At 38.5% G+C, this 6,000-nt stretch overlaps 2 protein-coding genes across 2 annotated transcripts in view; one reads left to right on the forward strand and one right to left on the reverse strand.

Annotated features, from left to right (window-relative positions):
* The window catches only part of ARHGAP6 (Rho GTPase activating protein 6), a 220,499-nt gene that overhangs the window by 107,364 nt on the left and 107,135 nt on the right, over nucleotides 1–6,000 (reverse strand). The gene's annotated exons all lie outside the window — the stretch shown is intronic.
* Nucleotides 4,376–6,000, forward strand: part of LOC108796843 (amelogenin, X isoform-like) — a 21,927-nt gene continuing 20,302 nt past the window's right edge. The window contains exon 1 of the mRNA XM_018568384.1: nucleotides 4,376–4,408. The gene's annotated coding sequence lies outside the window, so the exon portion shown is untranslated. The remainder of the gene's footprint in view (nucleotides 4,409–6,000) is intronic.

Here is a 6,000-nt window from a genome sequence, read left to right on the forward strand (position 1 = left end):
CCGTGTCATATAAATATGGTGAAAGTACGAATATAAAACTGATAGGTTAAATATGATAAGTTAAATAAGTTAATGAATAATGCATATGTGTACGTGTATTTATTAACGTCCATGCACGACACGTGTATTTATTAACGTCCATGCACATATGCACTTTTGGATTGCATTTAGTTGCAAGTAGGCTTTGATCACTTATATTGGTTTCGTTTGTGGTATAAATATAGCACGTATTGCAATACCAAGCGCAGCACACTGGTTCACAATTGATCACTTCGATAGATATTGCTGCAGCTGGATTATAATCTTTTGGATTACATTTTTTGATACTTTGATATTTTTATATTTTTGATACTATTATATCTTTTCCTATTTTTTCTGTATTTTGGTTTTTGATTTTTTCATATATCCTAGCGCAACTACCTTGGTCACCATGGTGACTAATTTATATGCCTTTTTATATGCCTTAGGTTGCCAATTTTGGATAACAGCAAATTGCAGGAAGGGTGAACATTAGCATGTCCAAATTCCTCTAAAAAGCAGTGAAGCTAGTTTGATAAATAGGTGTACATATAGTTATTTGAATGCATTGTTCAATTTCAGTGTTCTTCTTTTATAACTGGCTATTATTTTCTTTATTGTGATATTCCATGTAAGTATTGTATACGTCAGTACTACCGTTTTTTAACAGTGTTTTGTTTTAATTGCCAATATATGCAATGACATACCACTTTAGATCCCAGTCTGTGTGGACAGCATGCCCACTTTCTAAATTGGTGGAATCCACAGGCAGTTTAACTCTTCAATAAGACCTAGAAGTTGAATCCAATGTATGTTTACTTTAGAAAAGTGAAATACCAAGCATGTTTTTCCATACTTATGAAGTGTAGGAAAACAACAACCTTACTAAGCCCTGTCTCTGTTTGGAAAGTGAAACTAAATTGAGCAGTAGAGTGAGAGGCAGGCAGTGTCTAGCTAGCAACCATGTCAACTAGTTCCAAACAGGAGGGGGACATGAAAACGTATCAAGGGTACAACATTAAACAGGTTCTTGTAGCAGCACAAACAAATACTTGCTAATGTACTGGCTTCAGGAGTTTCTAAGTCACTGACCTGAAACAATCATGCATCGAAAAGAAAGAATAAAGTCAAATACAATTATGTGCATATGTGCAAGTGCTTCCTTTAACTCCAATTACTGTAAGTCTTGTTGTGCCCTAGTAAAGTTTAGTAGGAAAATTGTCTAGCTAGCAACCATGTCAACTAGTTCCAAACAGGAGGGGGACATGAACACTTATCAAGGGTACAACATTAAACAGGTTCTTGTAGCATCACAAACAGGCTGGATAGGGTTTAGACTTTCTTTTTAGTCTGACATGTTTTTAGGCAACTGTTTTCATTAATGTATTTGAGGTCAATGCAGTGATCTACTTCCCTTTCTAGACACAGCATTACACACATCAAGTGACCATGGAGCAAGTCAGAAGCTGTCTATATAATGTCATGAAAGAGTGTTTGCCATTTTCAGTAAAGGAGGTTGAAAACTGCTGAGCCATAATCCTTAAAGCTCATGATTATGGGTTACTATGTCAATGTGCTTTAAGAGATAATGAAGGTTAGAGAAACTCTGGTGCAGTACCATTCTCATGTAGACCCTTAGGAGGGACATATACAAAAATACTGCACATTCAATCAATATGCACATTTATTGACCATTTCTATTTTTCTAGGCAATAGAAATGGTCATCCACCATTTGCATATATGAGCAGATTCAGTTACCACATTTTCCATTGAACTAAAGCGGCAATAGTGAACTGACAGAATCTGCTGAGAATCTGAGAGAAACGCATTTACTGCATAGATCCATCATCACTTTAACGAGGCTGTGCAGACCTAATCTTACTGGTTTTTGGCTTTACATCTTTACATATACAACACAATGTATGTGTGTATCATATTTCTGTATTTGCAGAAAGAAAAAGAAAATTAATGCAGCCAAAATAAGTAAATGTTAATACAGGAAAAAAACTACCCTTATATAGCCCTGCAAAAATATGTTGCTTTAACTAGACTTCAGCACTTGATCTTGAATAATAAAAGTTCAAGACAATTAGTAATATTGAAGACAGCAGATGGTTAATAGACAGGCTTATATATACTTTGTGTGCTTATGGTGAGGACATAGCCCCAAGTGATATTACACTTATTCTTTGACCTAATTATTTGGCAAAAACAGAGAGTTACAGCAATACTGATATAAGCCAGTTCTCTGAGTGAGCCAACATACTGCACACAGAACCCATGACAGATAGTAATTGCCTGCTGCAGCCAATGTGCGAAATGTAGCACTTCAAGCTGTTATGGATTCCAGGCCTAGGAACAAGCCATTGCCCAAAACATTTTTCTCACCTACAGCTGGAATGCAGGACACATTAATTTTATAAGTCTCAAATTAACACTATGATACAAAACACACACCTGTTAAGAAGATGAAAAAGTAATAATATGTGAAAGTACACGGGATGTAGTTTCTGAAATAAATGTGAACCTGGTTTAGTTATAAACTATAAGCCCTGTCTAATGCATTTTGAAAACCAGGGATTCTCAGAGCAATCTATGCCTCTAACATCGCTTTGGTGTTGCTTGTGACATCTTGTCAGAAGGACATTACTTTTGTAGTGCCTGTGCCCTGTACAGTAGGTGCTCATGGTACCATGAATCTCTCACCTAACAGAAAGCTATACTAGGTTTCTACTGCTGGTTGTCCTTGCTAGCACCATAAATATACAGTCTTAAGCCGGGTATACACAATTCCGTTTTTTGTTTTTTTTTGTTCAACCTGCGAGCTGAACAGAAAAAAATAGAACAGATTCCTGTGTTAATGCTTACAAGTGTGTATGGATGAATTTCCCGCATACAGGCAGCTCAATATGTTTAATGTAAGCACAACTTGTGGGGATACAATACAGACATTGTAATTGTTTACTAGTGAGTTAATGACTGGAAACAGAATGCAGACATTTGAAGAAGTATTGGGAGAGTAAAATGTACTCTTCCTAATACTTAGAGTTGGTGTGTGACACTTGTCACATGCCAACTTTATAGCTCAAGAACTGAGTGATCACAAACCGCTGATTGCTCAGATCACGGCTTTTCCCTGCCCGCAGTGGAACGGAACGCTGGCAAAGTTTTGCCAGGCGTCCGATCGCACTGCGGGTGGGGGGGTGTGTGGAAGCGGTGCCATTGAATACAATGCACCGCCACGCCCCCTCCTGCCCCAAAACGCAAGGGGAAGTTTCTCAGCGATCGCGGTGCGTTCCAGCAGCTACCACTCTGGAACGCACACACTTTCAGTGTGAACAAGGCCATGGCACATCACTTACAAAACAATTGCATTTCAACATTTACCTCATAAAATATGTTTTCCTAGAGCAGAGTTTGCTTCTAAAATAAGAATTAAGTTTCATGGCACACACACTAGTAAGACTATACCGAGAGTGATCTACTCATCTTCCTTTAGATCATTTATTGCTGAAATAGATGTTCTCCCTGCCTTGGCTAAACATTTGATATCAATTCTGAACAGGAAAATTAGCACATTAGAGCCTCACAATTATTTGATACTGTTCCAATACCATACTTTTGTATTGCTCTAAACAGTTTGAACACTTCCCTACAAACTACTCATCATCTCTGACTTGTATTGATTCTGAATGCTAGATCATAAAGAGACCATGAAATTTTAACATTAAACTGAACCTATATAAAGTCCTCCTGGTTTTTACAGAAGGCCCCTCCTGCCTTCACATGCTTTCTAAAGTTTCCATGAACCTCACTCTAAGATGCAAATAGCGATCAAAGTTGACAGTGGGCTGTTTTTTCCTGCCCGTGTTTTTTTATCGACCATCAATACCCACAACCTAGGACGTACTTCTGCATCAAAAATAGTATGAGCAAAGCCTTAAAATGCCACAGGTCCTGAATGGCCCAGTCGTAGAAAGTAATGCTTAGATCAGATGCATCACATGTAAGAACAAATGGGCATTGCATGGCTAGATTTAGGACTGCATAGTGAATGTGTACCTGTACTTCAGCATTTATTTCTAACATAATCATCAAGTTCCATCCCTGGACAATTAGAGAAAAATAAATAACTGGGTGTAAGTTAGCTGACTTTGTCAAATGCACTTTCTAAATAATATAGTATTGCCTTTGAAGAGAAGTGTATTTATGTAGCAGTAAACATGCTAACACTTCACAATCATCAACCAGTGATAATAAGAGTGCTGACATCTTCGTTTACCAGTCAATGGTGATTGGTTGGGCTTAAGTAACTGTTAGATTTAAATGTTTACAGCTTCATCCTTCTGCACATCTTCCAAGCACTTCTCATGAACTCAAGATAAAAAGGTAGGTCAATATTTTATATTTTCTATGTTGCTTTGACTTAGATTGAGCATAGATTCCATAATATTCTTTTGTTAATAGGTCTAATAGAACAAGCTCACAATATATTAGTTCAAAAAAGAAAAAAAGGAAACAATTTTAAAATTAGCATATCACAAATTGTAATCATCCAGAAATCAATAGTATGGAATTTTATTTACACATATCCTAGTTTACTGTTTTCATAATTTAAAATACCTTAAAAAAGAACTTTGGGCAACATTTTTATTAACCCTTGCAGTGGGGTTACCCCACACTGCAAGGGTTGTCTGCACGTTTTGGTCTAGGAAAGAAAATGAAAAAGTTATACTTACCGATCCTCTGAGCCGGCTTGCTCTTAGACTGATCCTTCCAGCCTCTCTTCACCTCTGCTGCGATCTAAAGTCCCTGAGTCATCACTTCCAAAACACTGTGTATAGGATGTGAGGACACTGAGGGACCTACCATCACAGGAGCGTAGAGAGAGGCTGGAGGGAGCACTGTCACAGTCGACAGGTTCCGGTGAGAATAACATTTCTATTATCCAACCTAGACCAAAACAAGTTGTTAACCCTTGCACTGTGAGGGTAGCTACACTGCAAGCATTAATACAAATTCTGCCTGTAGTCCTTCTTTGACCTCTATACTTATGATCTGTGTAATGTATTTGATTTGTGTCTTGCACCTCACTCTCCCTGTTCCTCTTGGCCTCAGCTCCAAACAAGTATCTGGAGAAATCTCCGACACTTGTGCAAGCCGGGGCACAGCTACATGTCTCGGAAGTTCTCCATGACCTGATCTTTTAAATTCAATATTTTTTTTTTTATTTAACACAATTCAGCATTGACAAAACCAATTCTCTGTGGAGAATTAACAATCACAAGTTATACAATATGTAGAATACAAACATGTGTTGAACAGTTGCAGTTATATGTTAAGCAACAACTCCAAATAACCCCACTTTTTACATTGTGAGGTAAGGTAGTAACCGGGGAAGGTACGTACAGTATTGGAAGACAAGGGAGAAGAGGGAAAGAAAAGGAAAAGAAAGCCAAGTACTCAAGACATAGAGCATCTTTCACGTATATAGAGCACGGAGATATATGTTAGCCTTGCCAAGACGACCAGGCATCGTAAAACCTTTTTGTGGAACCATCTTGAAATGACATAATCCGCTCGTGTTGATAGTGTAAATTCACTATAGCTACCGTTTCGGATATATTTGGTGCTACTAAACTTTTCCAATGGCGCACTACAGTCAACCTTGCCGCTAGCAGTATGTGGGACACTAGGATCCGATACTGGGGTGGGAAACAGTCAACACCCAGTGATAGGATCGCCAGTGCGGGTGATGGCTGCACAACACATCCCGTGGTGCGAGAGATCTTTTGGAAAACTTGACGCCAAAAACTCCTTAGACATCTGCACTCCCACAAGATGTGATACAAGCTTCCTATTCGCCCACAGTGTCTCCAACAGTCTGCCGTGACTGATGGATACATCTTGCTCAGCTTAAGCGGTGTAAAGTACCATTGCAGGGTAATTTTGTGCCCCAGGGTCCAGAGGTCCGCGCATTT

This window comes from Nanorana parkeri, unplaced genomic scaffold (assembly GCF_000935625.1).
Source record: "Nanorana parkeri isolate BGI_ZX_2015 unplaced genomic scaffold, ASM93562v1 scaffold1181, whole genome shotgun sequence".
NCBI lineage: Eukaryota > Metazoa > Chordata > Amphibia > Anura > Dicroglossidae > Nanorana > Nanorana parkeri.